Source organism: Heloderma suspectum, chromosome 4 (assembly GCF_057233095.1).
Source record: "Heloderma suspectum isolate Gila_16-S chromosome 4, 16-S_ref, whole genome shotgun sequence".
Classification (NCBI taxonomy): Eukaryota; Metazoa; Chordata; class Lepidosauria; order Squamata; family Helodermatidae; genus Heloderma; species Heloderma suspectum.
In genome coordinates, this window is record NC_139461.1 from 108,768,834 (window position 1) to 108,778,672 (window position 9,839).

Below are 9,839 nucleotides of genomic sequence, written 5' to 3' on the forward strand. Positions count from 1 at the left end.
AAACCAGATATGAACTAGTGAATGAGGTTAGTGAACCTGCATGTAGTCACCATCCAAACAGGTGCATACATGAGGGGTAGGTTCTGGTAATGGTCATTTTCAGGGGCTGGGCAGCCTTGTGCATAGTACCAAACTTGCCCCCTACCTGTTCCTGTTTGTATGATGAAGATAAGATGCACATTGTGTTTGACTCTTTTTTTTTTTTTTACATCCCTTGAGTAAGCAATTATGTTCTTGTATGCCTTTGCACAGGCGACTCAATAGTAATACTTGACGTTTACAAGAAGAAAAATAATTGAAATTTCAATGGTGCCACAGTGAGACCTAGAAGGATTATGAAACAATGAAGCAGGGGAACATCTATACGAAACCTTCTCTCATCTGTGTTCCACATTTAGTGTCTTCCAATGAATCTAGAGATCCAAACAAACCTGGATTTGGGGAGTGAATTTGGGGATCTGACTGGGCAGAACCTTTTCAGGAGTCTGGAGGCATTCACTGGACTTCACAAAAGTTAGGATGGATCCCCAAGTACATCAAGCCACATGCCAGACCTTCTGAAATGCCTCTAGTCCCTGACGTGTGCCAGTTCAATCACTGCTGCATAGTATCTTCCAAGGCTGCTGCAAACCTTCTGGCATAGATTGCACCTGCCCTACCATCCCTGCCATCCCTGTGCAGCGATTTGGAGGTCAGTGGCCCCAGTTTGCACTGGGAGAATCACGGCAGTCTCAGAGGCCTTGGATGTTTATGCACAAGTGTCACATTGCTATGGAAACTGAAGTTCCCACAATGCCTGGCAAAGCTAGGGGCCGACTGCAGCCCTTCTGCAGGTTAGGCCCTTCCCACCTCTCTTGAAGAGTAATCTGGGGTATGGATAGATGAGGGAGGGCCTACACTAGGAGGATTTCTGCAGGCTTGGAGGGGGTTTGGCTCAGATTAAATGACTGCCTTGGTGTGAACAAGATCCTAGAGGCCTCTGGGCCTAGAGGACCTAAGCCAGATCAATTTTGGAGTAACAAAGCAGACACCTGGTTCAATAGGTAAGCTCACACCTACTCTCTAAATCAGACTGATGTACTTTGCCCATTTTTAAATGAGTCCCGTGTACTAGATCATGTTGACTAATGTGGGAGAAAACTGAATGATGGCATTAGTTCAGATGATTAGGAAAAAAGGTAATGGTTATAAATGAAAGTAATGCACGGTATCCCATTCCCAACTCAATGCCACGGGATAAGTATTTGCTGCAATCAATGTTGCTACAGCAAGAAATCTCTTGAAATATTAATATACATTTAAAAAAATTAAAGAGTTAATGATATTCCTGACAGTCTCATGGTTTCCTCTTTCAGGTTTCAGATATGGTAATCCTGAGTCAAAATAATGTAATTACGTTAGCTCCGTGAATGAACTGACAAACTATGTAATTTACTGCACTGTTTAACGTAAATCTCTCTGCCATATTTTACATTCATTTACTAACCTCATTTACTATTTTAGTTCTGTTATTAGCCTCAATGTCTTATTAAGCCTTAGAGTACTGGCACAATTATTTTGAAAAGGTAAATAAAGAAATGGACGTGACCCAATGTGTCCTTTAAAAGGCAGCATTCCCAAGCATTAAATGCGGTGTCACTGTTTTAACGGTGGCATGGTTTTTGCTGTCTTGATGAGCACAAATAGGCCTGGCACTGTGGTTGTGCTTGACAAACTCCATCGCTGATTAGGGATGTTAAAAGGGGGTCCATAGAGGCCTGGAATTTCTCTCTTGCCATGATTGGCAAGCTCAGTGGTAGAGTTCAGTGGCTGAGCACCCGCTTTGCATGCAGAAGGTCCAGGTTCGATCCCCGGCATCTCCGTACTGGGCTAGATGGACCAAGAGTCGGACTCATTCTGAGCTAGTTTCTTATGTTCCTATGATACCAATCAGAATTTGGGGTAGAGGGACTGAAAGGCTGTGGCGGCAGAGTGTTTCTAGCTGGAGGGATGAAGACTGTGAGGAACACGTTGTTGCTCTGGAAAATCTGACAGAGGGTCAAGAGGCTTGCTGCCTCTTTTCAGGAACCGGCTTGCTTTCAATAGGCGCTGCTTGTATAACTGGGAATAAAACACACCTCACACAGACACCACAAATATCCAATTGTCTTTCTTCCAAACAAAACCCTGTAGTGCTGCTCAGGACATCTGACCTCTTACGTAATTGGACAGTGCTTAACCATTCTGATTGCGACTCCTTTGTTGTGTATTTTCTGCCTCATTGCAAATATATCAAGATGCACACACATGCTGATTCCAGCAATTTGCTAAGGGCATAGGGCAGCCTTCCCTAACTTGGCCATGCTGGTTGGGGATGATTGTAGTTGTAGTCCAACACATCTGAAGGGCACCAGGTTGGGGAAGACTGGCATAGGGACTCGTCTATTCACTGAAGGCTCCCCAATTCCAAAAGCACTCAGTTTCTTTAGTGCTTCAAAAAGCAGATGGATATGAAAATTGTGACAGTCATGTTTTAAACAATATATATAGAGATCTCTCTTCACCTCCATGGGATTTCACCAGAGGGAAAACATCAGCCAAACCAGAACAACGGAGAACCCACCCACCCCCAAAACCAACAACACACTTTGGAGAAGTATCAAGAAAGTCTAACCCAGGGGTCCCCAAATGTTTTAGACCCATGGACACATTTGGGAATTTGAGAAACTGCTGTGGGCACCACCACAAAATGGCTTCCATGGAGGATGTGGCTAGTCACATAATGGCTGCCATGGAGGCCTGGCTAGTCAAAAGTGAGTTGGAGTGGGGAGAGACATAGTGAGGCGAGAGGCTGGGAGGGAGGGGGAAATAGCAAGGCAAAGGGATAGAGGGGGGAGAAAGCAAGGCTAGAGGCTAGAAAGGGAGAGGAAAAAAAGACTGGCCCAATATTTTCCAATATTTTTATTTTACATTTTGTTTGAAGGGGGTAGCAAGTGGAAAGTTTCATGGGTGCCGTTACAGGTCCCATGGGCACTGGTAGGCACCAGATTAGGAACCCTGCTCTAACCATTGTTCTGGGAGTTCAGACTGCCATTTAGGACATACTTGCTCAAAAGAAACTGAAAGAACGAATGTGCTCTTACCATCCAAACTCATTTAAAATGAACTAAAATTAGGATTCTGATTTTTTTTTTTTATCAACAGTCGCTGTAAACTTATTTAGATGTATTTATAGTCGTATTCTTTTTTTGGTGTGTGCTGTATAAATTAGAAGAATTTACTGAGTAAAAAACACCCACACGCTCACACAGCCAGCTGTACATGAATGCTTTTATGATACTTGGCTTTCTACAGTATGAAATCTGAGAACAACAAAATGCTCAGCGTTAAATGATAGATCTGAGAGCCAAAGTAGACATTACTTTAAAGACGTAGCTAGGCTGTGTGAGTGTGTGGGTGTTTTGATTCATTTGCTTGATCACTATTTTGCATGAGAAATTGCAGATGTTGGGAGGGGAGGCTTAAAGCCCCCTTACCCCCCCCCCCATGGTAGGGTCCCAATCCAGATTGGGTCCCCTGCATCTTCTCTAGAGGAAAAATGAAGGGGGGAAAAAGATGTAGTTGCTAGCTATGTCTTTAAAGTAATGTCTGCTTTGGCCCTTATGTTTATTATTTAACGGTGAACATGTTATTGGCCAGGCTGGCTGGGAATGATGGGAAATGCAGTCCAACACATTTGGGGGGCACAAGTTTGGGCAAGGCTGGGCTTGTCATTCTCAGCCTAACCCCTCTCACAGGGTTGTTGCAAGGATAAATGGGAGAGCCTCACGCTTGCTTTCCTGGACTCTTTCGAAGAAGGCCTGTATGCAAATATAATAATCATTAAGGAACTGGTGTTTGCCCTGTCAGGAGCAAAACCCTGCAAAACAGCCTGACAATTTATAGAACCGTTCAGATCGGGTAGGGGTGAAAATCAACAGGAGAAAGTTGAAACCACTTTTATTTAGCAAAGTAAAATCGATGCACGTGCAAAAAAAATCAATAAAAAGAAAGCTTGGGACCGACTTCTGATTATATATTACATTCACATTTATTTGCCTTTAGATCCTGAGGTGGATCACTTTCAGCTAGTCTACAGAAAAGAAACTGTTGCTAGGGCTGCATGTAAAGCTTAGAGAGCTATAAAGGGACGAAATCAATTGAAACCATCAGCCCAAGTGAAGGGCCATGCAAATATCTTCCCAAGGAGAGATCTTGCTTATTTTCTGGTAACCATTCTGTTTACGAGTAAGAACTGGAGGAGGTGGGGAGCTGTGCTGGCTTCCCTACGGGCCAAGTGTTTAAGAACATAAGAAGAACGAAGAGGGTTGCTGGATCAGGTCAAAAGCCTCCCTAGTCTAGCACCCTGATCTCCACAATAGCCAACTATATAGGAAGCCCACAAGGATGACGGCTAGATGCTATCTTGGGTATCAGAGGCAATATGTCTATGTATATCAGTCGCTGGGAAACACAAGCAAGAGGGTGCTGTTGCACTCTTGTCCTACTTGTGGGTTTTCCACAGGTGGCTGGTTGGCTACTGAGTGATCAGAATGATGGACTAGATGGACCTTTGGTCTGATCCAGCATGGCTCTCCTTACTTAGGTTCTTTTGACATGAGGGCAATGGCTCTCTCCTACTGTTATTTCCCAGCAACTGGTATTCAGAGGCATTGCAGCCTCTGATCCTGGAGGTAGCATAAAGACATCCTGATAGCTGCCATTGATAGACCTATTCTCCTTCAATTTGTCTATTCCCCTTTTTCAAAGCATCTAAGAGAGCACTCCTGTGGGATCTGCCCCCTTGCAGCTGCCACAAAACCATGGCGGATGCACTTCTCAGGGGGCCATCTACATGGCACCGCTTTCAACGTTCACTCCGTTGTAACTGCGCAGCATTGCAGCTGCAAATTAGCTTCTGCTGCGGTACACGCGCGATTTACTGCAGACTTCTCCAGTGGAAAAATCTGCTGTGCCCTGACACATGGCCGTTAAAGTGAAATAAACTGCGGCACTCATGCTGCTCTTTTTTTTTTTTTACCATTCTTCTTAAATGCGCAGCTACGCAGCTACATGAGGGTGGGAGCGCGACACTTCAGGTTTTAGTGGCTTTTTTGCATTTTGTGGATTCTTTTGTGTCTGTCCATTCCTCTTTGGTAAGATGTGGGTAGTCTGCTCCTTCATTACCATGCCAACTGTTTGTATGCAATCACAGCAGCAGTCCTCCAGCCCCACACTCTCGTGATGGTTTGCACATGCGAAGGGATGTGCCCACGTGAGAGGTATGTGCCTCGCCATCATTCCAAAATGGATACCTCTCTGTTACTATGCAGCTTCAACGGAACGGGAAGGAGTGGAAAGGCATCACAGTGACGCTATCACTAACCATGCCTACCACACACACACACCGCAAACTGCGAAGTCAGTTTGAGGAAGGGACAGACAGCTCATCAACTGTGGTAAACCCCTAGCAAGCTAAAAAAATGCAGCAAAACACCTCTGTGGAAATCCACATTTTCCCTGTGAAAACCACAGTTAAGCTGCGAAGTGGTAACTGCATTATATGTCCCAAAGATCCTCGGATCATAGCAGCCCAGAAGTAAATGGCTCGTGTAGATGGGGCCCTGGTCACAACAGTGTGACAGTAGGCAGGGAAGGGACAGGACCTGCAGGAGCCTACAGCCTCCCTGTTGCTGCCCCAGCCCACCATCGGCCAGTCAGCTATACAGTGGGCTCTGAGGCCTGTCTAGCTAATTTTTATTTGGAGGAATGGGAGACAAAATTGCCCCCATTGTACCTCCTGCCCTGCCTGACTCTTGCCAGCAGGACTTTGGATAGATGCAGGGCTCTGATCTCTAAGTTGTCTATCTTCTGGTAGCAAATTTCATAGTTAAGCTATGCATTGTAGGAGAAGGTACTTCTTGTTGTCTGGCCTTAATCTCCCACCAATCAGCTTAATGGGATGAGCCTGGGTTCTAGTACTATGAGGGAGGGAAATCGTCTCTCTATTCACTTTTCCCACATCATGCATAATTTTGCAAACCTCTATCCTATCCCCCTACCCCAATTCTAGAGATGTAGAATTTCTGGAAATTTTGAGACTATGGGAAAAAACGGGGGGGGGGTCCCCATTTTCCCACAGGAAAAAAACGGCAATTGGGGGGGGAATGGAAAAATAAGCAATACTTACTTTTTTTAGTGCTCTTTACAGATCTAAAGTCACTTTGCTGCTTTAAAACGGCCTTCCCCAGCCTGTGTCCTCCAGATATTTTGGACCTCAGCTCGCATCAGCCTCAGGCAGCATGACCAATGGTCAGGAATTCTGGGCATTGTACTCCAAAACATCCGGGGGGGGGGGCACCAGGGCGGGGAGGCCTGCTTTAGGACACATAGCAGACTTTCTGTTCCTAAAGTTATTTTATGTATAATGTCAGGGTGGACACTGAGCCCATAGAATCCCAGAGTAGTTCTGATTCTGAGGAAGAGCAGCCGCTCCTGGGAGAGGAGCGCGCTCATCCTTCCCAGGGCCAACAGCTGGCAGAGATTCTTCCCACCAGCATTCCTGGCATAGATAGCAGTCCAGGGAGTGAGAGAGCGAGGGAAGCAGATTTGCTGGATGCGCGACGCCGACGCAGGGAGCGGCGCCAAATGGAGGGCGCGGAAAGGAGGTGTAGTGCCCGGTTGGTGCGCAAACAACGGTTGCGCCCAGAGGATCCAAGGGAAAAGGGGAGGGACCCTCCCTAGCCCATAAGTTCAGGGTCTGCCAGTGATTCTCCTTCAAACGGGGACCAACTGTTCCAACTTAGGGCATAGGTACTCTGCTGCTCATATCTAGTTGCTAACAGTAGAGTTGTTAAGTTGTAAAAGAGGAATAAAGCTTTGAAAAGAATCCCTTTGTCTGTGTCTGGACTTGGCTAATGGATTAGACTGAGAGAGGCCGCCAAGGAGCCCTTGACATATAATTTAGTTCACTTATACAATTATCATTATATTTTAAAACTTTTAAAAGTACACTCAGGTTGTAAATTTGTAATTATTGTCTGAATAGATTAGACTTACATTAAATGACTACTACAGCATCAGAAACACAGGACTCTATAGAACAAAACCCAAACTGTCAAAAATGCACATTTACTGTCAAGAATGTACCATGGTGACTCTACTGACATGTTGGGAAATTGAGCATAAATGTCTATCAGTAAAATATATTTTAGATCAATAATTTTCATAAGGAATGAAAGAAATAACTATGCTGGGAATCTTATAGAGAAGATAAAAAAAAAAAAATCCCCCCATGACTTCATTATTTCCAGACATTTTACATCTTGAGTCTTTCTATAAAAGTGTTCTTATTACATAGTTTTTAGAAATCACTGTGTAAAGGCTGGGTAACAATATATAAATATTTTGTCTTAAATTCTAAAAGAAAAAAAAAACGGTCCTTGGGGGAACAACCAGTTTTTTCCCCCAAATGTTCCTGTTTTTTTCCAGGCCTTCACATCTCTACCCAATACTCACGTATTTTCTAAACTACAAAGCCTTAAGCATTATTATCTTTAGGGCATTGCTCCAGCTCTCTGATCATTTTGATAGTTGCCCTTTTCTGCACCTTTTCCAGCTCAACAATAGCCTTTTTAGTCAGTGACCGTCTGCAACAAGAGAGACCAGTGACGAATCCAGTTTAAGTGAAAAGTTTCTCTTTACTTCCTTCAATGGACGTTAGTCAAATCAAAATCTCCTCTTATCTTATTTGCATCACTTTTGCCTGAGGTCACCACAATAGTCCTGAGTCTTAAGCAAAATATTATAGAAGGAACTCTGGGAAGCAAAATGATTCAAATGAAACCATTCAGCACCACCCTCTGGTGAAACGTTCACATTACTTTTCAAGCAGAAATATATTCACCTCTCAAGTCTGTTCAAATACAGATGGCTACAGTACATGTTAGCATTTATTTAGGCTGCATTCCTTTGGTTTCTGAGAGAGGATACTTATTTTTCCTCCCACTGCAACTAATGGGAGAAAATCGTGAAGTGGAGGGTGGGGAGAACCCAAGCTATTCCTCCCTCTCTTCTGCCTCGTCAGCGCGAGTCCAGGCCGGCTTTCGATAAGGTGGTTCCTCCACCTTCAGATATCCCCACATGTACCAGTAGAATTGGTCTGCCCAACACTTTATACACCACCTATTAGTAACATACCCTCAGGGTGGCTAATACTAATTTAAAACAATTTAACACCTCAAAATAATAAACAGAGGCAAAATAGAAGGAAAAATTATACATTAAAACTAGTGAACAGGCGAACATACCCAGAGTTAGTTTCTTATTTACTCAGAAAGCAACAAATTAGTCCATGTGAGTTGGATGCAAGTTCTTCCGTGTTCCAAGGTCTCCTCGATACACGATCTTGTTCTGTGTATACAAGTTTTTGCATGTATGCAATATCAAAGTGCATCTTGGGAGCTGTCGTTTGGAATCGCACAATGCCGCCTGACATCGTATATCACCATGCTATGTATCCCCTTCTGAGCGGCTGTTTTCGTGTGTCCTGCCTGCACGATGTGATGTTTAGTCGCCAACTGCTGGTATATGGAAGCCAGAAGATGGACCCTCAGCATCCTGCAGGGCCAGAGCTGCAGCAGCAACAAGGACAAGGGAAGCAGCAGTGAATGCACAAGATCATTCAAGGGTTAATAGAGCAATCCCATGGCCCCTGGACAGCATAGGATAGTTCAGATTTCTGGATCTGAGGTCGGAGACAGTGCTCTGACGCAGGAACCTGAGGTCCCCTCCTACTCCCTCTTGCAGCCGGTGTGGAGAGAACCGTGCTGGCTGCCTCTCTAAGTTTGCAAAAACAACCTCAGAGAGGAGGGAAGGGGGCAGTTATGTGGGTGGGGGAGGGAGGAGACTGGGGGAGTGGGGGCACCATCTCTCCCCAGTCCTCCCCAGCCTCCTTCCCTCCCCCTCCGCAGAGCCTTAGCTAGATGGGCAAAAACGCCCGACCAGCAAAAATGCAGAGCAGGAGAAGCGCGGAGGCGAAGACTGCCTCTCCACCCTTCCCACTCTGCACTGGATGCCTGTCCGCCTCCAAGTTTGGAGGCGGATAGGCATCCGGATAGGATTGCGCCCTAAACCAACCAACTCTGCACATGCACAGAAATGGTATTAGATGCAGGCTGAGCATGCTCTGAAGCTTGCAAGCACTTTCAAATGTAATAGAAGGGAACATTAGTCACTGGACAGATTAGAAATATCATAAATAAATAATTTAACAGCAAATTCATAATACAAAGGTGAGCATTACGAATGGATGAGTTTCGACCAGTGAGGTGACTAATTATGAAATTCGGTGGCATCACTAATTAAAACATGTCTGCAGATCAGGCTGCAGGGATCAGTGAAAAAGCTGGCAGTGGTAAAAATATATCGCTTTTGGACCCACCATCATTTCAGCTTAGAGAGTGGACATGCCATGTTTTTCTGCACCTGAGGTAGATGGTTGGCAGGGGTGTGAGGGGTGGGGAAGCGACCTAAGATGTCTCTATGATTGTTTATCAAATGCAGGAAGGAGGGAACAATGCATAAGGTTATACCAGATTTCCTTGCACTTTAGCAACTGAAAGCCAGCAGCAATTCCACCTCCTCTAGCTGTATAATGTTACTGCTTACACCATATTAAGAAAAAGGAGGCATTGGTGCCACTGCAGAGATGCTTCTGATGCACTGGGATCTAATTTCTAACCAGATGTTATGGCTTAAGTGGAGTGGGCAGACTTCAGGCTTGAGGGATCTACTTTGTTACTAGAACCCTGAGATCAACC